The following is a 25,627-nucleotide window of genomic DNA, read 5'->3' on the forward strand; positions in this document are numbered from 1 at the left end:
TGCAATCCTGCTTGGATGTAAGCATTTCCACCAGTACGTCTATGGCTGACAAGTCACTGTGGAAACCGACCACAAGCCCCTCGAGTCAATCATGAGGAAACCACTAGCCGCAGCCCCACCAAGGCTACAGAGAATGATCCTTCAGCTACAGAAGTACGACTTCACAATCATTCACCGTCCAGGCAAAGACATTCCTGTTACAGACACGCTCTCCAGAAAGTCTCTTAGCTACCAGGACAGCAGCCTCAGTGAAGGCATGGATGTGCAGGTGCACATGGTGTAAACAGCTTACCTGTGAGTGACTCAAAACTGAAGGAGATCCGAGCAGAAACAGAGAAAGATGCACAACTCACACTGCTGAGCAAAGGAGGAAATGCCCTCAGAGCATATCTGAATTCTGGAACCACAGAGACGAACTGTCACAAATCAACAGAATCATCTTCAAAGGGGAGAAAATCAGCATTCCTACCAGTCTCAGAGAAGAGATGTTGACAAAAATTCATGCTGGACATATGGGCATGGAAAAATGCAAACAAAGAGCATGTGACATTATGTTTTGGCCCGGAATGTGCAATCACATTGAGGACATTGTCGGAAAATGTTCCATTTGTCTAGAACGCCGCCCATCAAATGTCAAAGAGCCCATGATACCTCACCGTATCCCAGACAGGCCCTGGCAGGTCGCGGCAACGGATCTGTTCACATGGAACAACGAGGACTACGTAGTGACTGTTGATTACTACAGCAGATTTTTTGAATTGGACAAGCTTCACAGCACCACATCTGCAGCCGTGATCCACAAGCTAAAGGCAGCCTTTGCCAGGCATGGCATTGCAGAGACCTTAGTCTCAGACAATGGGCCCCAATACAAATCAAAAGAGTTTGCGTCATTTGCCAAGGCATGGGATTTCACACATGTCACATCAAGCCCACATTACCCTCAAAGTAATGGCCTTGCTGAAAAAACTGTCAGATTGCAAAAACACTCATGGACAAAGCCAAAGCGGACAAAAGAGACCCCTACATCAGTCTCCTTGAGTACCGCAACACTCCGGTTGACAACTTCAAGTCACCAGCACAGCTGTTGATGAGCCGCAGACTTCGCTCAATCCTTCCAAGCACCAACCAGCAGCTGCAGCCAGAGGTCATCAGCTGCAAGCAAGTGCATGCAAAATGTGTACAGAGACAGCAACACCAAAAGAGACACTATGACAGGTTAGCTAGACTACTGCCGCCGTTGCTCAATGGAGAATCCGTCAGAATCCAGGAGCATGACTACTGGAAGCCAGCAGTCGTCATCCAGCCAGCTGACACTGAGCGATCGTATCACGTCCGCACCCCAGAAGGACAGGTGTACCGCCGCAATCGCAGGCACCTCCTGAACACCAAGGAACAAGACCATCATTCCGACGAGAGGATCAGTTCAACAGAGTGTGATGAACAGTGCAATACACAAAACACATCATACTTACCTGAACCGGAATTGTTGACCGATTCAGGAGCATGCTCAGTTCCATACCACACAAGGTCAGGATGAGAGGTCAAGCCTAGAGTTATCCTTGACATGTGAACTGTCAAAGGGTGTAGGCGGATCGCTGCCCTAAAAAAAACTGTACATCGTTATTGAAATGATGAGATGTATTCAGTGCTAGTTAAATGTTGAGTTTACTTATATGTTGATACTACAGAGAACATTATGTCGAAGAAAGGTTCAAAAGTAATGCATAACATTTTTCTTTTAAAAGAAAGGGGATGTAACATTTGCATACTGAATTACCATTGGCCCGCAGGCATCTGTAAGGATTACCTATTATATTCACATGTGATCACTTGCTGAGTTGTCATTGGCCTGCAGGCATCTGTAAGGACTGCTATTGTTTTGGAGGACCCAGGGTCCTGACTCCATCTTGTCCACACGGTGCTGTATTGATTGAGAAAGCTTACAGACCTGATGCTTCATTAAAAGAGTTTAAATTGTAATACTCCGTTGTTCTGCAATTTATTATTTTTGTACAAAGTGTGCAAAACAAGACAAGCTGCTTCATCAATAACCTTCCCTTCGTCATAAGGTCAGGACTGGGTCTGTTTGCTGATGTTTCTCCAGCGTTCAGCTCCATTAACAAATCCTCCGATAATGAAGCAGCCCACGCCCGCCTACAGCAGGGCCTGTATAACTACAAGACATGGGTTGGCAAGTGGCAGGTAACACTGCCACTCAGCTGGATGGATGTGACTGCAACAACACTCAAAGGCTCGACAGCATTCAGGACAGAGCAGCTATTTTCATCAGGGCCCCAGTTCTTGGACTCAATGTCCAAGGTTACATTAACAGAATCTCCCTCCCCTATGGCCTCTGTCACTGAGAAGAATAAGAACAGTAAAGTTGAGGGAACACCATCACCTCCAAGTCACAAACCATCCTGACCAATGCCCCCTCTAATTTCCCTTTAACGGGCTGCCCAGCCCATTCAAAATCTCACACATGCGCGGTTTTTTCCATTTAAAAGCCAGTGAGCCGGCTGTGCGGTACTGCCAGAGTGCTGCGCAGCCACGCAGCTTAAAGGGAACATTGGGGGAGAATTTCTGTGCCTTTGTGCCTCCCGTTAGCGCTTCCGGGGATCACCTATGGGGCGCTACCGGCTTTGTGACCAGGCGCGGCACTAGTACCGACGGCCGCGAGATTGAGCTGGAGGTTTGCGCGGTGGCGGTAACCACTAGCCACATGGTCTCCTGTGCCCGGAGATCATGATGTCATCCGGGTGTGCAGCGCCACAATCTCCTGCGCCCAGCTCTGCAATTCACTCTCTCCCCCTGCCTGAGCGCCTGCCGTTAGCAACAACAAGTACAGGGAGGCGGAATGCAGTTGGATGAGCACTGGAGGTGCGCAATATAAAGACGTCAACTTTCGAGTTTCTTTTGCCGGCCAACAATGCTGCCTTGTCAGTCTGACACAAGCAGACAGGCATTTCAACCCATTTGACCGTTTACAACTTGAAGGAGTATTCTGGCTGCGAAAAATGTATTACTTTCATTTGGGTTACATTTGATAGTGCAACATTTCCATCGTTTAATGGGGGGCTGTACTGGCACTGGACCTCGCCCTCCAGCATCACCATCGGAGGAAGCGGAGGTAGCGAGAATGATTGCAAAACATGGCCAGAGGGAGGAGGGCCAACAGGGCTCTCAACAGGAGGCCTTAACCTCCCAGGGTTTTCCGGGAGCACTTCTCCTACATTCATCTCTCAGAGGAGCAGTGCCTTAGAAGGCTCTGCTTCATCAAGGCGGTGGTCACAGAGCTTTGCCACCTCCTTCAGCCAGATCTCCAGCCTCAGCTCAGGACCAGGATGTCTCTCTCAGTGGAAGTTAAGGTCACAGTCGTTATCAATTTCTACGCCAGCGGCTCCTTCCAGGCTTCAACAGGGGTTATTGCAAGCATTTTGCAGTTCGCCATCCAGTGCTGCATCTGGGAGGTAACAGACGCTCTCTACAGAAGGAGAAGGGAGTACATCTCATTCCCCATCACCAGAGAGAAACAGGATGAATGCTCATGTGACATTGCAAGGATAGCGGGCTTCGCCATGGTTCAGGGCACCATTGACTATACCCACTTGGCATTGCAGGCACCTCATCACAATGCAGAGGTGTTCCGTAACCGCAAAGGCTACCACTCTCTGAATGTTCAGCTGGTGTGCGACCACAGACAGCGTATCCTCACCGTCAATGCCCGCTATCCTGACAGCAACCACAACACATTCATCCTGCGTGAGACTGGAGTCCCAGCACTGTTCCACCCACCACATGAAGCTCACGGCTGGCTACTCGGAGACAAGGGTTATCCACTTGCCACCTGGCTGACGACACCCCTCCACAACCCCAACATGTCTGCTCAGCACACATACAATGACAGCCACAGCGCCACCAGGAACCTGATCGAATAGACTATCGGGGTGCTAAAGCAACGGTTCTGCTGCCTTGACTGCTCTGGAGGAGCCCTGCAGTACTGCCCTGATCAAGTGCCCCTTTTCATCATTGTGTGCTGCATGCTGCACAACCTGGCCATTCTGAGGGCCCAGCCATTGCCACCAGGTATTGGCGATCCACCTCAGGAGGAGGAAGAGGGGGAGGAGGAGGTGGGGAGGAGGATGAAGAGGAGGAGGAGCAGCAGCAATGGAGGAGGGAGCCACTCAATCTTGCTTCTGCAAGGGCCATGCGTGAGCACCTCATTAGACAGCGCTTCCAATAAATGAGGTAGCACATGGCGTTTGCTTAGCACAACCACATCATTACATCCAGCTCGCAGTCCCTATCACCGGGCAAAGGTCAAATGATGAAACATCACAAAATGTGCAACGTCAAATGAACAATTTAATATCGAACACAACTCTCTCTGATGAAACACAACTATTCATAAAGAAACACAACTATATATTTACAAACACATCAATTTATTAACACACACTCCCCCCATTTGCTAATACCGTATTATTCACTGCCCCTTCTTTAATGATTTACCTCCCCTTTTGAGTTCCCCCTTCTCAACCCGACTGAACCTCCGTGATGTGGCTCCAGTGACTGCAGCAAGGCTAGTGGAAGGCTCCTGAGTCTGGAAGCCAGAGACTGCAGATGGCCTTGCAGGATGCCCACGACCAGCTCTGGGCCTGGAAGGCCCGGCTGCAGACTGCATCACCTCAGCATAGGCGGCAGCAGTCTGGGATGGCTGGGTTACAGGCTGCGACAAGTGCAATGGCGGAGTGGCAGTGGTGGGAGCAGGAATGCTGTCATCCTGAGAGAGGACAGCACCTTCCTGCTCGACCAACACACTGCCGCTCCCCCGGGGCAGAACCTCAGCATCTGGAGCAAACTGCTCGAGCACAGATTGCTGGCCTGCTGCGGCACCGTCAGATCCCTGGTGGACTGTGGGCGACCCAGCGAGGGTGGCAGCAGTCAGCGCGGGCTCAATCTGAGACTGCATGAGAGCAGTCTGAGATTGGATGGCAGCAACCACTGACTCCATTACAGCACTACGCCATTGCATTGCTTTGGCCTGTGTTGCAATATCTGCTGCCACCTCACCCGTGACACGCGGCATGAGGTCTGGGTCCCCAAGTTATCTCTGCGAGTCACCCATCCTTTGCAAACTGCCAAGGATGGGCTCGATGATGTGCGCAGAGATGAGTGCAATGTTGGAGGTGGACTCCTCCACACGCCTAGCCAGCATATCCATGCTCTCGGGCACCCTTGCCATTGCACCCATGAGCTCGGTGTGCATGTTCATCACCCATTTGGTCATTGCTTCTACATCGAGGTCCTCATCCGAGTCCTGTGCAGTAGAACTTACGCGCGAACTGACCCTCCGGGGAGATGGCCCCCGAGCTTCCCTTTCCTCGTGGCGTTGCTGCAGCCCGCTGGGTCCCAGAGCTTCACCCACATCAGACCCATGTACTAGGCTCCCCTCCAGCGACCGCGTTGCCCCATTATCAGGCCTAGCGCCTTCGGGAGACACAGGCAGTGAGGCTCTGGCTTGTTCTTCCTCCTCCTCTCCCGCGTCGCTGCCGCTGGGAGGCTGAGGGAGAGGCTGGTTATCTGAAAGCATAAAGGCACAAGAGTGGGGTTAAGGTCAGGATGAATAAAGACAGTATACTTAGGTGGAAAGTGGGAAAGCCTTGTGGTGTGAGGGGGAAGTGGTATGAGAGAAGAGGGAGAGGTGATGAACATACCGTTGTTGTCCCCAAGGGGGTCGACGTCTCCGACAGCCTCAGTGCCCATGACCTGGGCCCCAGTGATGTGGCCCACTCGCTCCGCCAGGTCTGTAAGGGAGTGCAGGTCCGCCTCACCTCCTCCCGTTCGTACCTGCTCCCTCCAAGCTTGGCCTCCAAGAAAAAGGAAAGCGTGTGAGTGAGTGTGCAGCTATGTGTTTGGCAGATATGCCTACCATAGTTGAACAGCTGTTAATGTATGCAAGGTGTAAGATGTGCATGTCACTTATAGTTGGTGGGTCGGTGTTGGGGATGTGGCGGTTTATACAGTGTGTGCGCAGAGTGAGGTTGAGATGGTGGCATGTAGAGGTTTTTGAAGCATGTACTCACCCTGACTACCCAAGTGAGGTCGTTGAATTTCTTCTGGCACTGGGTGGGAGTTCTGGGGACCACACTTCTGCCGACACATCCTGGGCGACCTCTCTCCACATCCTCCTAAAGGCCTGTGTCAATGGCCTCCTGCCTGTGTCCAGGAAGAGCACTGCCCGTCGGTGTTCCACGGCCGTTACCAGCGCCTCCAAGGCGTGGTCGCTGAACCGGCGAGCTCGCGATCTGGGCCTCTGATCAGCCATGACTTCTTTGAGTGAAGGCTTGCAGCTCCTTGCAGGCCCAGTTCACAAGCAGCAATGATCAGAGTGAGGCTGTGCAGCATGATTAAACCTCCCCTTTAAGAACTGGAAGGCGCCAGTCTGTCTGAGGACTCTCTCTAATTGACAGCGGTGGAACTTGATTAGCGCTCTGAAGGTAGCGCCCCACTCTGCGACGTTAACGCCTGAAGAGAAGCGTGTAGCCTCTTGGGGCGCTAAAACTCAATTTCACTTCCGCTGGGCGCTAAAGCTGCCGCCCAGGTGATGTTAGCGCCCTAAAATGGTCGATACCGAATTTTTCCCCCATTGATCCTGACTAAGACTAGGGCACTTCATCGTCACTGGGTCAATATCCTGGAAGTCACAACCTTACACCATTGCGGGAACACCATTACCACACGAACTGCAGCGGTTCATAGAGAAGGCTCAAAGCACCTTCTCAGAGTGACATGAGATTGACAATAAGCATTGCCTTGTCAGTGTTGCCCACATCTGGTGAACTAATTTTAAAAAAGGTGCCCTCTCACACTTTCCCCATCATTAAGTGCCTGCTTTAAAGCATTTCAAGGTAAATGTTCTTCTACTTAAAAATGAATGGCCAGTGAATCGTGGGCTCAGGGTGTGCATTCTGCCGAAATGAACTCCTAGCATGCACCATGGCTACAGAAGTAGAGCACGCTTACTGAGTTTAGCAGGGCAAAGCAGTCGGCCTTTGATTCCATTCAGATCATTTGCCAAGATGATGCTCGGGATTTAATAATACACAGGAGTTTCATCCAAATTGCCCATTTGGCCTACTGGATAGAAATACTTTTCATACAGCCTTATATGTCATGCTGCTACTCCACCAGCTTCACCTCATAATCATCTGGCAAGTGCTGGGTGATTTTTTGGCATGCCTCTGTAATGCAAAACCACTGTACTTCATAAAGCAGTGCGCACATCCGCACCTCGGCTTGAACTCGTTATCAAGGGTATTTTATTCTGTGCAGTTTACTGAGCAGCCTCAACTGTCATTGTGTGGCCACTTCTTCCCATTTTCTGTGCGTACTGCTTCACCTCAGGAACAACTTCTGGATGGGCTGAATGTTCGCCGGCTTAAAATAATTTCCACCATTAAGACGAGCTCGTTCTGTTTGCACCAATGAGACACAACTTTTCTTCATGCATGCATAATTCTTTTTTGCAGCTGCACCAATATTATTCATAGAACTACATAGTATTTACAGCACAGAAACAGGCCATTCAGCCCAACAGGTCCACGCCGGCATTTATGCTCCACCCCAGCCTCCTCCCATCCTACGTCATCTAAGCCTATCTGCGTATCCTTCCATTGCTTTCTCCCTCATCTACTTATCTAGCTTCCCTCTATTCTTCTTTGCATTGACTATAACTTGCAGTATGTGTGGTGTATGTAACCTGTTCCACCTTAAGAGAACTACCTTAAGAGATGTACTACTTTCTCTTGGCTGCTGTATACTGTAATACCGGTGGTGACCACACCGGTATATAAACGTTGTGTAGTGATTTGCTGGGCAGTTCAGCCCTGACCTCCGAATAGTAAAGACCTGTTAAAGTTATTCTTGTTGTCTGTGTCCAGTGATTTATAATAAACATAACTGGGACACATAGACTCAACAGTGGCGACGAGTCTGATCTTACCCTGCGGCAGTTTTACATCCAAGGCATCTTCGTCCTCAGAACAGGCGTCGAGAAGAGGCATCCACCCTCATCATCCTGCTGAGCACCACATCGCACGGGAGGCATCGAGAACCCGGGTTAAAAAGAAAAATTCTGACCACGAAGCCCTCCATCAGCGACAGGCAGTGATCATCCCTTCTACCACGGTGGTGGGTAAGCCGATCAGCGACACGAGCAGAAAGTCGGCCGCGTTGGCTGTGGAGTAGGGGAGGGAAAACGGAGGAAAAAGGGCGGAGAACTCGACTGCAGCCGGTGAAAAGGGCCGGGCTGCAATCGGGGCCAAGAGGCGCAGCGACTGGGGCAGCGTTAAGGCCACGAGAACCGCGGAGAACTCAACCGCAGCCGGTGTAAAGGACCGGCCTGCAAGCGGGGCTGAGAGGCGCAACAGCAGGGGAAGCGTGATTGCCCACGGGAACCGCGGGGGAGCAAAAAGCAGCGTCGGGGAATTGAGAACCGCTGGGGAGGCGAGAACGGCAGCAGCACGGCAATTGCCATTGCAGCCAGCGGGGGAAGAAGGCAAACGCGGGAAGCCGTCATTGTAGTCGGCGGGGGAAGAAGACGAGCGCGGGAAAAACCGCCAAGCGCGGGAAGCTGCCATTTTAGTAGGCGGGGGAAGAAGACAAGCGCGGGAAGCCGCCATTTTCGGAAAAAGAAAATTTAAAGAAACTTGCAAGGATGCCTAAACATGGTAACATCAATGCTTTTGATAGCGATGTCGAAGATTGGGCCACGTATGTAGAACGCATGGAAGTTTATTGTAAAGCTAATGAGGTACCAGATGATAAGAAAGCACTAACCTTATTAAACTCAATGGGTGCGAAGACGTACGGGCAATTGAAGCAACTTGTATCACCAGATAAACCGGTGGATCAGACTTTCGCGAATATTGTTACTGTCCTGAAAAATCATTTAAACCCCACGCCGCTGCTGATAGCGGAATGATTTAAATTTTACAGAAGAACGCAGCTGAAAGAAGAAAGCAACGCTGAATTCTTAATTGAACTGCGTAAGCTATCAAAGTACTGTCAGTTTGGAACAGGACTAGCAGATGCGCTAAGAGATAAATTTGTGTGTGGATTGTTAAAAGAAGGAACACAAAAGCGACTGCTAGAAGAGAATGATCTTACGCTTGATAAAGCTGTCACTATTGCAGCATCGCATGAAGCCGCAGTGAGAGGTACTGCGGAAATGCAGCTAAGGTCATCGTAACTCAGCACCAATCAAATGGCCTTGGGTGCAGTAAAGTGTTATCGTTGTGGAAAGACAATGCACGATCAGAACCAGTGCTGGTTCAAAAATCAGGAATGCAGAAAATGTGGCAGGCTTGGTCACATAGCTAAAGTATGCCGGTCAGGAAAGAAGACCAGCAACAAAAAGTCACCGCAGGAAAAGTGCAGAAAGGTACACAAGGTGACAGAGAACAGTTCGGATGAACAGAAGTCAGATTCCGGCTCCAGCAGTAAGGAACTGGGTTGTCTAAGAGTGCACAATGTGGGTAATGAAGCAGACCTCCAAACTATCTGGGTCACACTTCAGATAGCAGGAGTCCAAGTGAAGATGGAATTGGACACTGGATCGGCATTGACGGTCATGAATAAGCAAGATTACAAAAGGTTATTCCCACATATTCCCCTACGGGATACAGAGATTGTATTGAAAACATACACGGGGCAAAGAGTATACCACATCGGAAAGATAAAGGTAAAGGTGGTCCACAAGGGCAAAGAAAGCCAAGGAATGGACTTATATGTGCTACCTGAGGGAGGTCCACCACTACTGGGACGGGAGTGGATCAGGAGAATAAATATGGACTGGCATTCCTTAAAAGCACTAACGGTAGATTCCGGTAAAAAAGATGTCAAACCTAAACGATTGTCCAGAATATTGGACGATGCTAAAGAGGTGTTCCAACAGGGACTGGGAACACTGAGAGGAATTACGGCAACCATCAAGGTTGAAGAACATGCAAAACCGAAATTTTTCAAAGCCAGACCGGTACCTTATGCGATACGACCTGCTGTGGAAGCTGAGCTGGAAGGGCTAGAACGTTCAGGAGTACTGTCTAAGGTGGACTGGAGTGAGTGGGCCACGCCCATTGTTCCCGTCATGAAGCGTTCATCGAACAACAAGCCGGGGGAACCGGGGAAGGTTCGCATCTGTGGAGATTTCAAGATCACTGTTAATCCGGTGCTTCACACGGAGCAATATCCGCTTCCGCGGATTGAGGATATCTTCGCTTCGTTGTCTGGCGGGAAACACTTCACCAAGATAGACCTGGCGCAGGCGTACTTACAGATGGAAGTTGAGGAAGAGTCACACCAGTATCTCACGATCAACACGCATAGAGGCTTGTATCGGTATAATAGATTGGTTTTTGGAGTGGCATCGGCTCCAGAAATTTGGCAGAGGGCCATGGAGCAGGTATTACAGGGAATTCCAGGCACACAATGTTACCTGGACAATATCCTGATTACAGGAGATGAGGATGAGGAACACCTTGCAAATTTGGAACTGGTGCTCACCAGATTGAAAGAATATGGACTTCGAGTTAATCGCCAGAAATGTGAGTTCTTTCAGAGGCGGATCTCGTACTGTGGTCATGTCATTGACCAGGAGGGGCTTCATAAGTCTCCTGACAAGATCGAAGCTGTTGTGAAGGCTCCCGCTCCGGATAATGTATCCCAGTTGAGGTCGTTCCTAGGGTTGATTAACTATTACCATAAGTTTCTGCCAAATTTATCCACGGTGCTGCACCCGCTGAACGCTCTTTTGCAGAAGGGAGTACCATGGAAGTGGAGCGAGGACTGTAAGAGGGCCTTTCGCAAAAGCAAAGCATTGATCACCTCAGAGGAAGTGTTGGCTCACTTCAACCCAACGCTGCCTATTCGTTTGGCTTGTGATGCTTCTCCATATGGTATTGGGGCAGTACTCTCACACAAGTTGCCAAATGGCTTGGAGAGGCCAGTCGCGTTCACATCCAGATCATTGACCTCCGCTGAGCGCAACTATGCTCAGATAGATAGAGAGACTCTCAGCCTTGTGTGGGGAGTAAAGAAGTTTAATCATTACCTGCAGGGCCAAAAGTTTACGCTACTGACAGATCACCAGCCGTTGGTATCCATTTTTAACCCTAAGAAGGGTGTTTCGGTGATGACAGCACAGAGGCTCCAGAGATGGTCCCTTTTCCTAGGGGCACATCAATATCAGATTGAATTCAAAGGTACAAAGCAGCATGGTAATGCTGATGGGCTGTCGCGCCTGCCACTACCTACAGCGGAGGAGGCACCAACGGTTGACCCTGTTGAGTTATTTCACTCAACCATCATCGAATGTTTACCAGTCACCAATGCAAGTATTGAAAGAGAAACCAGGAACGACCCGACACTGTCCCGGGTCTACGAATTGACAGTGAAGGGATGGCCAGCACATGGTGATCCACTGTTACCGGCATTCTCAGCAAGACGAGAACAGCTGTCCGTCTGTCAAGGAACATTGATGTATGGAACAAGGGTGATTATTCCTCCTAAGTTAAGAGAGAGAGTTCTAAAGGAACTGCATGAAGGTCCTCTGGGGGGAGTCAAGATGAAAAGCCTTGCTAGGGCTTATGTGTCGTGGCCGGGTATCGACCAACAGATAGAGGATCTGACGAAAAGCTGCTCAGGGTGCCAAAAAGTTCAAAATGCACCTCCGATTGCACCGCTGCATCCATGGGAATGGCCTTCAACCCCATGGCAACGTGTACATATTGACTTTGCTGGTCCATTCATGGACTCCATGTTTTTAATTGCGGTGGACGCACATTCTAAATGGCCAGAAGTGATTAAGATGACTACCACTACCTCGGAAAAGACGATCGCGGTGCTAAGAATGATATTTGCAAAAAATGGATTGCCAGAACAAATATGTTCAGACAACGGACCGCAGTTCGTGTCAGAAGAATTCCAGAAATTCATGAAGAAGAATGGGGTGAAACATTATACCTCTGCCCCATATCATCCGGCTACAAACGGGTTGGCCGAGAGATTTGTACAAACATTCAAAAAAGCAATAAAGGCCATGAGCGAAGATCAGATTCCACTACAACACAAGGTGGACAATTTCCTACTGGCATATCGAAACGCCACTCATGCAGTGACAAACCAAAGTCCTGCCATGATGTTCTATAACAGGAGGTTGCGGTCCAGGTTGGACTTGTTAAAACCAAATGTGCGGAGGGAAGTCGAAAACAAACAGTTCCAGCATATAAATAACAAGACCACTCGGAGTTTCGAAATAGGACAACCAGTGTTAGCCCGGGACTATAAAAATGGGAAATGGCAATCTGGAACAATTCGGGCCAGACAAGGACCCCTGATATACACGGTAGATATTGGTGAAAATGTAATACGACATCATGCTGACCAACTGGTAGAATCGAGAACAAGGGTCGAACCCAGGGTTGCGGCAGAGACAACCGTGGAAGAAGTTAGTGAACCTGAAGCATCTACCTCAGAAGTGAATGTACCTGATGATGATGTTCAATCCATAAGAGATCAACAAATGAGTCACAGAATCACAGAAATCACAGAAATCACAGAAACCCCACAGTGCAGATAGAGGCCATTTCGGCCCATCGAGCCTGTACCGACACATATCCCACCCTATCCCCGTAACCCCACATATTTAATCCCCCTTACACTAAGGGTCAATTTATCATTGCCAATCAATCTAACCCGCACATCTTTGGACTGTGGGAGGAAACCAGAGCACCCGGAGGAATCCCACGCAAACACGGGGAGAACATGCAAACTCCCCACAGACAGTCACCCGAGGCCGGATTCGAACCCGGGTCCCTGGCGCAGTGAGGCAACAGTGCTAACCACTATGCCACCGTCACCCCAGCAATGAGAATCAGAGACCCCTGAAAGGCGTTATCCAACTCGGATCAGGAGGCCTCCTCAGAGACTGAATCTTTGAACTGTTTTGCATGAAGTTGTATATATATATATATATATGTTATTATGTTATGTTAAATGGGGATATACACTGTTAAGCTAAAAAGGGAGGATTGTGGTGTATGTAACCTGTTCCACCTTAAGAGAACTACCTTAAGAGATGTACTACTTTCTCTTGGCTGCTGTATACTGTAATACCGGTGGTGACCACACCGGTATATAAACGTTGTGTAGTGATTTACTGGGCGGTTCAGCCCTGACCTCCGAATAGTAAAGACCTGTTAAGGTTATTCTTGTTGTCTGTGTCCAGTGATTTATAATAAACATAACTGGGACACACAGACTCAACAGTATGTGTCTTTCAGTCTGCTGCTAATGCTTCTGTTGTGCAGCCACCTTAGCATACAAGGCTACGGACCAAGTGCTGGAAAATTGAATTAGAATAGACAGGGCTGTGTAAGATCTGCAAAATTAATATCGTACTATAAGGATCCTTTGGCAGAAGAGGCCTTGATTTTAAAAGACTGTTTTAAAAGAAGCCCAGAAAAAGGGGCATATAAAATGGCCGCCAGACCCCGTGACCGACTTATTGGGACACTTTAAAATGGTTCCTGCAGTCCCCAGACAGCCTTTGTGGATTCAACCCACAGTAAGTTCTGGAAGCCGTTTCTGAGAAAACGAAACCAGACACGTACGCATACATATAGATTGGATGCAGATCCAGCCAGATCGGCCTGTAGATAAAGGCCATCAAAATGTTTACCCGGACAAAGGGGAACAGTTTCATATTCATGAGAAGAGCATCAATGACACCAAGAAGACATTAAAACATTACCAGGTCATTCCAGACCAGAGATGGCCGTCACCGGCCATCCCAAAAGCAGTTTAAATATAATAACTACCCCGCTGTGCTATAAGCCCACCAAAAGTTAAACAAAGACTAACCTTGATTTGGCAGGAGATAAAGGCTTCTCCTGAGAAGTATATCTGGGGGAACCCGGGGGTAGCAAAAGAGGACAGTCATCGTGGTGCTATCATTGTATTGGTGGCATCATCGCTTGAAGAAGAAGAAGAAGGTGATTCGAGTCTGCATTCCGCCACAGGGTAACCATCGGGAGATTGTCGACAAACCCCAGGCCGTTTGATGAGACAAAGAGGCAGAAAACTACAGAAGAAACCTATATGAAAGCCGGCTAGAGGCTTCCAACCGTGGTCAAGCAGATGGTCTCTTCCCCCACATCGACATCCAGGCCCGCTGAGATCCAGCCTGTCCGTGACCTTCACCTCGAGGAAGAGAAGGCGTGTCGCAGCTCGCAGCCCGCAGCGCTGACCACGAGGAGACAGGACGCCTGAAAGGATCAAAACGCAGACCTGTTTCAAAACCTTGCAATTACTAGTTGGATTGGTGAGCATGTTTCTGGCCCTACATAATCGGATCTAGATAGGTTAAAGGGGGTGGGCATTTTGGGTATAATTAACATGAGTTGTTGTCCCTCGATGTTCCGTGTGTTTCCCCATTTCATGATGACTTTTGTAAAGTATAATATGCCTGTATCTATTTTAATCAGTACTGTATTGTTATGATTTGTTTTTCCCTCCCGTGTACCCTCTTATTTGCTTGCATTTGCTTTGTTTTTCCTTATGCAATAAAATTTCATTTTGTTTCATTAAATTTGGTCTATAAGAGTATTCTCTGCATTGTAGTTCCTGCACCTAAGACCAGTGTCTAGAACCTAAGGGGTGAGTGGGTCGAACCATTCAAGGTTGTACTGTGCAAAAGAGAGAGAGAGGCCTCTGGCGAGAGAAACCTCTGCGACCTCGGAGAGAAAACCCCTTACAGCTGGATGGCCGGCGCGGACACGATGGGCCGAAAGGCCTCTTGCTGTGCTGTATAACTCTATGACTCATGACTCTATTACCAGCAGCACATCTGGCAACAGAATCATATGATGGCCACAGATTCTGTTCTGCCAGGTGAACAAATTTGTGTAGTTCATGTGTCTTTGTAAAGCCTGGGTGAATGGTTCCTTTACAACCAAGGCCTTGACTTGCAGTCAGCAATATGAGCAGATAAGTGTCCCACGAAAGCCGTAGAGTCCAGTCAAGTGTCAGAGGTTAACAATCTGCTCTGTAAAAGTAACAGATTTTTTGCTTTAAGAAAAGTTGCTCATATCCACACTTGTATATATGTTAAATAAATAATTTCATTTGGTGGATCAGCACATTTGCTGTAAGTTTTTATTCTTGTAGTTCATATGTCTCTTGCATGTTGTCTTCTTTTATTCATCACGGGATGTGGGCATCGCTGGCAAGGCCAGCATTTATTGCCCATCCTTAATTGCCCTTGAGAAGGTGGTGATGAGCCGCCTTCTTGAACCGCTGTAGTCCGTGTGGTGAAGGTACTCCCACAGTGCTGTTAGGGAGGGAGTGCCAGGATTTTGACCCAGTGACGATGAAGGACCGTCGATAGATTTCCAAGCCAGGATAGTGTGTGACTTGCAGGAGAACTTGGGTGGTGTTCCCATGTGCCTGCTGCCCTTGTCTTTCTAGGTGGTAGAGGTCATGGGATTGGGGGGTGCTGTCGAAGAAGCCTTGGTGAGTTGCTGCAGTGCATCTTGTAGATGGTACACAATGCAGCCACGGTATGCTGGTGGTGAAGGGAGTGAATGTTTAAGGTGGTGGATGGGGTGCCAATCAAATGGGCTGCTTTGTCTTGGATGGTGTCGAGCTTCTTGAGTGTTGTTGGAGCTGCACTCATCTAGGCAAGTGGAGAGTATTCCATCACACTCCTGATTTGTGCCTTGTAGATGGTGGAAAGGCTTTGGGGAGTCAGGAGGTGAGACACTCGCCGCAGAATAAATGGGTCATTTTCCGAGTGGCAGGCAGTGACTAGTGGGGTACCGCAAGGATCGGTCCAAGGACCCCAGCTGTTCACAATATATATTAATGATCTGGACGAGGGAATTGGATGTAATATCTCCAAATTTGCAGACGACACAAAGCTGGGTGGGAGGGTATGCTGTGAGGAGGATGTCGTGAAACTCCAGTACGATTTGGACAGATTGGGTAATTGGGCAGAAACATGGCAAATGCACTATAATGTGGATAAATGTGAGGTTATCCACTTTGGTGGCAAAAACAGGAAGGCAGATTATTATTTGAATGGCAATAGATTGGGAGAAGGGGGAAGTGCAAAGAGACCTGGGTGTTCTTGTGCACCAGTCGCTGAAGGTAAGCATGCAGGTGCAGCAGGCGGTTAAGAAGGCAAATGGCATGTTGGCCTTCGTAGCAAGAGGGTTCGTGTACAGGAACAAGGATGTCTTGCTACAGTTGTACAGGGCCTTGGTGAGACTGCACCTTGAGTACTGTGTGCAGTTTTGGTCGCCTTACCTGAGGAAGGACGTTCTTGCCATGGAAGGAGTGCAGCGAAGATTCACCAGGCTGATACCTGGGATGGCAGGAATGACGTATGAGGAGAGATTGTGTCGATTGGGCTTATACTCACTGGAGTTTAGAAGATTGAGAGGGGATCTCATCGAAACCTATAAAATTCTGTCAGGCCTGGACAGACTAGATGCAGGAAGGATGTTTCTGATGGCCGGGGAGTCCAGAACCAGGGGTCATAGTCTAAGGATAAGGGGTAAGCCATTTAGGACTGAAATGAGGAGGAATTTCTTCACCCAGAGAGTGGTGAACCTGTGGAATTCTCTGCCACAGAGGGCGGTGGAGGCCAGTTCATTAAGTATATTCAAGAAAGAGTTGGATATATTTCTTAAGGCTAAAGGGATCAAGGGATATGGGGAGAAGGCAGGGACAGGGTACTGAATTTGGATGATCAGCCATGATCTCATCGAATGGCGGAGCAGGCTCGAAGGGCCGAATGGCCTACTCCTGCTCCTATCTTCTATGTTTCTATGTTTCTATGAATACCTAGCCTCTGACCTGCTCTTGTAGCCACAGTATTTATGTGGCTGGTCCATAGCTTTCTGGTCAATGGTGACCTCCAGGATATTGATGGTGGGGAATCAACAATGGTAATGCCATTGAATGTCAAGGGGAGGTGGTGAGACTATCTCTTGTGTGCCGCGAATGTTACTTGCCACTTATCAGCCCAAGCTTGAAAGTTGTCCAGGTCTTGCTGCATGCGGGCATGGACTGCTTCATTATCTAAGGAATTGCGAATGGCACTGAGCACTGTGCAGTCATCAGCAAACATCCCCACTTCTGACCTTATGGTGGAGGGAAGGTCATCGATGAAGCAGCTGAAAATGGTTGGGCCAAGGACACTGCCTGGAGGAACGTCTGCAACAATGTCCTAGGGATGTGATAATGGACCTCCAACAACTGTAGGAATTATTTATGACATTCAGACCTCCAACGTTAGGTGGTAGAGCAGGGTCTGTAGACGTGAATCTACTTTAACAGGAACACAAGCATACACTATCTCTCTCACAGAGATCTTTTATTTAACCACTAACATTCGGATTAAATAAGAAACACAACTAGACTTGTCCTGGAGTATTCAAGTGCTCGGTTGGCCAAACCGATGATCACCCAAAGGCCGCTGAATTCTTTAGATGCCTGCTCTTCTTTAGACCAGGAAACCTTTGTCCTCACCAACTGCAGTAACAAAACCTAGGTCTTGTATCAGTTCTTATATTTCTTTGTGCTCTGATTCTTCATGTGGCATTCATGCGTACATCTCAATCATTGGCTCATTCAAGCATGGCTTTTCCCCTTGTTGTTCATGGTTCAAAGTTTAGTGGGGTTACTTCATCATGCGTGTCACTTGTTGCAGTTTAACGAGGGTCTTATCTCAAGACAGTGCTGGTCAGTTCCACTGTTGCAATGCAACTACAGAATTGTCCCTAGCCAAAACTGCTTCTTTATCTGAGTAATGGCTGTTAAAAATGCTTCTCCACAATCTCTGCCCAAAACTTGCATTCCAAAGCAGTATAGCCATCATTAAAAGTTTTTTTTGTATAAAAGTTCTTCTTGTTGTCAGGGATGTTTGAAATAGATTTCGCTTCACAACCACAACCATCATCCTTTCTGCAAGTGCTTCCCCAGTTAAACTCATAAATCAAGTGTATGCCTTAGTCTTTCATAGCCTGCAAATGGTGATGACTCTGCTGTCAAGTGTAATCTTAAAATTCAGATTTGAAGCTTGGATTGACAGAGTGCGATGGTGGATAACGGGAACGGCAGCATAGCGGCTATGTTGCTGGACTAGTAATCCAGAAGTCTGGAATAATGATCCGGAAATTTATGTTCAAATCCCACCACAGCAGCTGGGGAATTTAAATTGAGTTAATTAAATTAAATCTGGAATGCAAAGTTAGTATCATTAATGGTGACCATGAAACTATCGGATTGTCATAAAAACACATCTGGTTCACTAATGTCCTCTAGGGGAAGGAAATCTGCCGTCCTTACCTGGTCTGGCCTATATGTGACTCCAGAACCACAGCATTGTGGTTGACTCTTAACTGCCCTCTGAAATGGCCTAGCAAGCCACTCAGTTGTAAAAAAAACTGCTACGAAAAGTAATAAGAGTAAAACCGGACGGACCACCCGGTATCGACCTCGGCACCGGTTACAGACACAGTTTGGGTTCTGCCAAGACCACTCGGCTCCAGACATCACTGTAGTGTATGTATCTTTAAGAGAGAACTATTTTACAGCTCCTGTATACTGTAGTACCAGCAGTGGCCACACCTGTCATAGAGTCATAGAGTTTTACAGCATAGAAAGAGGCCCTTCGGCCCATCGTGTCTGCGCCGCCCATCCATCCCTGTCCAGTCTAATCCCATTTTCCAGCATTTGGTCCATAGCCTTGTATGCAATGGCATTTCAAGTGCTCATCCAAATGCTTCTTGAATGTTGTGAGGGTTCCTGCCTCCACCACCCTTTCAGGCATTGGGTTCCGCATTCCAACCACCCTCTGGGTGAAAAAGTTCCTCCTCAAATCCCCTCTAAATCTCCTGCCCCTTACCCTGAATCTATGCCCCCTTGTTATTGACCCCCCCACTAAGGGGAAAAGTTCCTCTTTATCTACCCTATCTATGCCCCTCATTATTTTGTACACCTCAATCAGGTCCCCCCTCAGCCTTCTCTGCTCCAAGGAAAACAACTCCAGCCTGTCCAGCCTCTCTTCATAGCTGAGGCGCTCCATCCCAGGTAACATCCTGGTGAATCTTCTCTGCACCCTCTCCAAAGCAATCACATCCTTCCTATAGTGAGGCGACCAGAACTGCACACAGTACTCCAGCTGTGGCCTCACCAGCGTTTTGTACAGCTCCATCATAACCTCCCTGCTCTTATATTCTATGCCTCGGCTAATGAAGGCAAGTATCCCATATGCCTTTTTAACCGCCTTATCTACCTGCTCCGCTGCCTTCAGGGATCTATGTACATGTACACCAAGGTCCCTCTGACCCTCTGTACTTCCTAGGGTCCTACCACTCATTGTGTATGCCCTTGCCTTATTTGTCCGTCCAAAATGCATCACCTCGCACTTTTCAGGGTTAAATTCCATTTGCCACTTTTCCGCCCATCTGACCAACCCGTTTATATCGTCCTGTAGCTGGAGGCTTTCCTCCTCGCAATTTACCACCCCACCAATTTTCGTGTCATCTGCGAACTTACTGATCATACCTTTTACATTCTCATCCAAATCATTCATGTAGATCACAAACAACAAGGGACCCAGCACCGATCCCTGAGGTACCCCACTGGACACAGGCTTCCAGTCACAAAAGCATCCTTCGACCATCACCCTCTGCCTCCTGCCACTCAGCCAGTTTAGGATCCAACGCGCCAAGGCACCCTGGATCCCATGGGCTCTTACCTTCTTGACCAGTCTCCTATGCGGGACTTTGTCAAAAGCTTTACTGAAGTCCATGTAAACCACATCCACAGCATTTCCCTCATCCACCCCACTAGTCACCCCCTCGAAAAATTCGATCAGATTTGTTAGACATGATTTACCCTTGACAAAGCCATGCTGACTATCCCCGATTAATCCTTGCCTCTCCAAGTGGAGATTAATTTTGTCCCTCAGAATTTTTTCCAATAATTTCCCCACCACAGATGTTAGACTCACTGGCCTGTAATTCCCTGGTTTATCCCTGCTACCCTTCTTGAATAATGGTACTACGTTAGCTGTTCTCCAGTCCTCTGGTACATCCCCTGTGGCCAGAGAGGTTCTGAAAATTAGTGTCAGAGCCCCTGCAATCTCCTCCCTTGCCTCCCACAGCAGCCTGGGATACATCTCGTCCGGGCCTGGGGATTTATCCACTTTTTGGCCCGCTAAAACCGCTAGCACCTCCTCCCTCTCGATGCTAATATGTTCGAGTATGTCACAGTCCCCTTGCCCGATTTCTATGTCTGCATCGTCTTTCTCCATAGTGAACACAGATGCAAAAAATTCATTTAAAACCCCGCCTACATCCTCTGGCTCTACACACAGATTGCCACTTTGGTCCCTAATGGGCCCTACCCTTTCCCTGGTTATCCTCTTGCCCTTAATATACTTATAAAACATCTTAGGATTTTCCTTTATTTTGCTCGCCAGTGTTATTTCATGGCCCCTCCTCGCCCTCCTAATTTCTTTTTTAAGTATGCCCCTGCTCTTTTTATACTCCTCTAGGGCTTCTTCTGTCTTTAGTCTTTTGTAACTGCCAAAAGCCCCCCTTTTATTTCTAATGCATTTTTGTATATCCCTTGTCATCCAAGGTTCCCTTTGCTTGTTGGTCCCACCCTTGACCTTTACAGGAACATGTTGGCGTTGTACTCTCTCTATTTCCCTTCTGAAAGTCTCCACTGTTTTGATGTGGATTTTCCTATAAGCAGCTGCTCCCAGTCCACTTTGGCCAGATCCTGCCTTATCATATTAAAATCGGCCTTCCCCCAATTTAGAACCCTTATTTCCGGGCCGTCTTTGTCTTTTTCCATGACCACCTTAAATCTCACCGAATTATGGTCACTGTCGCCAAAATGCTCTCCTACTGACACTTCCACCACTTGCCCGGCTACATTCCCCAGAATTAGGTCCAGTATCGCCCCCTCTCTTGTAGGACTTTCTACATGTTGGCTCAAAAAGCTCTCCTGGATGCACTTTAAGAATTCTGCACCCTCTAAGCCTTTCACACTCTGACTGTCCCAATTTATATTGGGGAAGTTGAAATCCCCCACTATTATTACCCTATTATTTTCGCACTTCTCTGAGATTTGCCTACATATCTGTTCCTCTATCTCCCCCTGACTGTTTGGGGGCCTATAGTACACTCCCAGCAAAGTGCTTGCCCCCTTTTTGTTTTTAAGTTCTACCCATATGGCCTCATTAGAGGAACCCGCTAATATATCATCCCTCCTTACAGCAGTAATTGACTCCTTAATTAATATTGCAACACCCCCTCCCCTTTTACACCCCCCTCTGTCTCGCCTGAAGATTCTATACCCCGGAATATTGAGCTGCCAGTCCTGACCCTCCCTCAACCATGTCTCCGTAATAGCAACAATATCGTACTCCCATGTGTTCAACAACAACTTCAGTTCATCCACCTTATTTGCAAGACTCCTTGCATTAAAATAAATGCCTTCCAGCCCTGCCATATTCTCTTTTGCCTTCACATATTTGCTCTGCCTTCCCAGCTGACTTGTTTTTCCCTCTGTATTTGGCCGTAAATCACCCCCTACTATAGCTCCACTCTGTACCCCAACCCCCTGCCAAGTTAGTTTAAACCCTCCCCAGCAGTGCTAGCAAACCTCCCCGCAAGGATATTGGTTCCCCCCTGGTTCAGGTGTAAACCGTCCGACTTGTACAAGTCCCACCTTTCCCAGAAGCAGACCCAGTGATCCAGGAAACTAAAGCCCTCCCCCCTGCACCATCCCTTTAGCCACGCATTCATCTGTTCTATCTTCCTATTCCTATACTTACTAGCACGTGGCACCGGGAGTAATCCAGAGATTACAACCTTTGAGGTCCTGCTCCTTAATCCTTCACCTAGCTCCCTAAATTCTTGCTGCAGGACCTCATCCCTCTTTTTACCTATGTCGTTGGTACCTGTATATAAGCCTTGAACATGCCTCTGTACTCCCAGTCTTGAGACTACCCTACTCCAGTAAACACCTGTTGATTGATAAGTTACAGCATCCGTGCAGTTATTGGAAAACATCATACTCTCAGAGTCACGGCTCTAACAGTGGCGACGAGTGTCGATTCGAATCTACCTGCAACTCTGCATTTCCCTTCGAGGATTCGCTCCGGGAGGGCGGTGGAAGAAAGTCGAGGCCAGAAGCACGGGCGTCGACCACAAGCAACCGCCCAGTCGTCCGGCAGAGAGTGAACATCGCAGGGGAGGCTATTGAGAGCCGGGCTTGGTTCCCCAGCCACGATGATCAGCAACAGACTGGCAACAGGTACAGCACAGACCCTTCTCGGACAGCGGCGGCTGGAGCCGACCGACGGCAGAGAAAAAGCCGAGCAGCGTCGACGGGGTAAGAGAGAGTGTGAAGCGCACAGGGCACAGCCGGGGGTTGAAAACTGAGCGGCGTCGAGGAAAAACAAAACAGAGAGAGAGAGGGTAAAGCAGCAGCCGGGTTCAGGACCGAGCGGCGGAAACGGGAAAGGCGCACAGGAAAACGCGCAGAGCACAGCCAGGGCTCAAGGGCTGAACAGTGTCCATGGGGAGAAGAAGGGAGAGCGCGGGAGACGCCATTGAGCCGCGGAGAAGAAGGAAGAGCGCGGGAGATGCCATTTTTAGAAGCCACAGCGGAGAAGAAGGGCGAGCGCGGGAAGAAAGGAAAGTGTGGGAGACGCCATTTTGTGCCAGCGGAGAAGAAGGGGGAGCGCGGGAGACGCCATTTTTGACAGTTAAATCACACCCAGGGATGCCGAAGAGTGGCAGTATCTCTACGTTCGACAATGAAGTCGAAGATTGGGCGACATATGTGGAACGCATTGAGGCGTACTGCAGGGCGAATGAAGTGCCAGATGCTAGGAAAGCACTGGTTTTGTTAAATTCCATGGGTGCAAAAACTTATGGCTTACTGCGAAACTTAATAACCCCAGAGAAGCCTGTGGATAAGAATTTCGAAAGCATAGTAGAAATCCTACAGGACCACTTAAACCCCACACCGTTGCTGATAGCAGAAAGATTTAAGTTCCACAAAAGGAACCAGCATAAAGATGAAAGTAATGCTGAGTACTTAACGGAACTGCGCAAGCTATCGAAACACTGCCAGTTTGGAGTGGGACGAGCAGATACGTTAAGGGACAAGTTTGTGTGTGGGCTTCAAAGTGAAGGAACCCAGAAACGGCTTCTATCAGAAAAGGATCTTACGCTGGACAAGGTTTTCAGCATGGCAGTATCACACGAAGCAGCCGCAAGGGGCGCTGCAGAGATACAACGGAGACCGCAAGAATATGGCACCAATGAAATGTCATATGGAACAGGGAAGTGTTATCGCTGCGGCAGAACAGCACACGACCAGAAGGATTGTTGGTTCAAGGACCAAGTGTGCAGACAGTGTGGAAAAGCAGGACACATAGCAAGAGTCTGCAGGTCTGGGAAGAAAACCAGCAGCAAGAAATTTCCACAGGAGAAGTACAAAAAGGTACATAAGGTGATGGACAGTAGTTCAGACGAACAGAAAAGTGATACAGACTCCGGAAGCAAGGAGCTGGGTTGTCTGAAACTACATAAGGTAACCAAAATGGAGGATCACCAGACTATCTGGGTTACACTCAAGATAGACGGAGTCCAAGTGAAAATGGAATTGGACACAGGATCAGCCCTAACAGTCATAAACCAAAGGGACTACAAGCGGCTATTTTCACATATACTCTTGAAAGCTACAGAGATTGTCTTGAAGACGTACACGGGGCAAAAAGTCTACCCCAAAGGGAAAATAAGGGTGAAAGTGATATACAAAGGCCAGGAAATACCTAAAATGGACCTATATGTATTGCCAGATGGAGGTCCACCACTACTAGGACGTGAATGGATCCGGAAGATACAATTAGATTGGCATTCCATACAGGCACTGAAGGTTGAGGCCAAAAAGGATGACGACGTCACACCTGGATGACTGTCAAAAATGCTAACTGACGCAAAAGAAGTGTTTCAGGAGGGACTCGGAACACTAAAAGGCATAACAGCAATGATTAAAATAGAGGAAAATGCAAGCCCAAAGTTTCTTAAGGCCAGACCAGTGCCTTATGCGATCCGACCAGCCGTCAAAGCAGAGCTGGAAGGGTTGGAACGTTCAGGAGTACTGTCCAAAGTAAACTGGAGCGAGTGGGCTACACCCATCGTTCCTGTAATGAAGAGGTCGTTGAGTAATACGCCTGGGGAACCAAAGAAGGTCCGCATCTGTGGGGATTTTAAGGTGACAGTGAACCCAGTCCTTCACACGGTACAATATCTGCTTCCACGAATTGAGGATATTTTCGCCTCGCTATCTGGGGGTAAACGCTTCACCAAAATTGATCGAGCCCAGGCGTACTTGCAAATGGAGGTAGAAGAAGCCTCAAAACAATACCACACAATCAACACTCATAAAGGTCTCTACCAATACAACCGGCTGGTGTTCGGAGTAGCATCGGCTCCGGCTATTTGGCAAAGGGCGATGGATCAAGTCCTGCAAGGGATTCCAGGGACCCAATGTTATTTGGACGACATCCTGGTCACGGGCGAAACTGACAGTGATCACCTCGCCAACCTGGAGAAGGTGCTCACTAGATTAAAGGAATATGGGCTACGAGCTAATCGCCACAAGCGCGAGTTTTTCCAGAAGCAGATCTCGTATTGTGGCCACGTTATTGATGAAGAGGGGTTACATAAGTCCCCTGAAAAGATTGAGGCAGTAGTCAAGGCTCCAGCACCGGAAAATGTGTCACAATTGAGGTCGTTCCTCGGGCTGGTGAACTACTACCGTAAGTTCTTACCAAATTTGTCTACAGTATTACACCCACTGAACACCCTACTGCAAACGGGGGTACCATGGAAGTGGAATGACGAACGTAAACGAGCTTTCCAAATGTGCGAGGAAATGTTGAGGATAAACAATTCCAGTACATCAACGAGAAGCCGACAAGGAGCTTCAATGTAGGACAACCAGTCTTGGCCCGTGACTACCAAACAGAGAAATGGCAACCCGGAACGATATGCACAAGGCAGGGGCCATTAATGTACACAGTGGATGTCCGGGAGAACATTGTGAGACGCCACGTCGATCAGATCTTAGCGTCACAGGAACGAGTCAACCCCATGCCTCACGTACCTGGGGATGAACCCGACATACCGGTAGCATCTACCTCAGAAACAGTAGCAGTAGAAACTGATGAACTAACCGACGAAAAGGGGCCAGAATCGCCTCTGCACCAAGAACAAGAACCTCAGGAAAGGCGCTATCCAGAAAGGATCAGGAAGCCGCCCCAAAGACTGAATCTATAAATGGACTATTTCTGTTTAATGTGCATGTTAAAGTGTTAATTGTTATTTGAATATTATGGGTACTGCTAATCTAAAAGGGGAGGAATTGTAGTGTATGTACCTTTAAGAGAGAACTACTTTTAAAGCTCCTGTATACTGTAGTACCGGCAGTGACCACACCTGTATATAAGCCTTGAACATGCCTCTGC

The sequence above is a fragment of the Somniosus microcephalus genome, chromosome 2 (genome assembly GCF_052327205.1).
Source record: "Somniosus microcephalus isolate GS21.2 chromosome 2, FLI_Smic_1.0, whole genome shotgun sequence".
Taxonomy (NCBI): domain Eukaryota; kingdom Metazoa; phylum Chordata; class Chondrichthyes; order Squaliformes; family Somniosidae; genus Somniosus; species Somniosus microcephalus.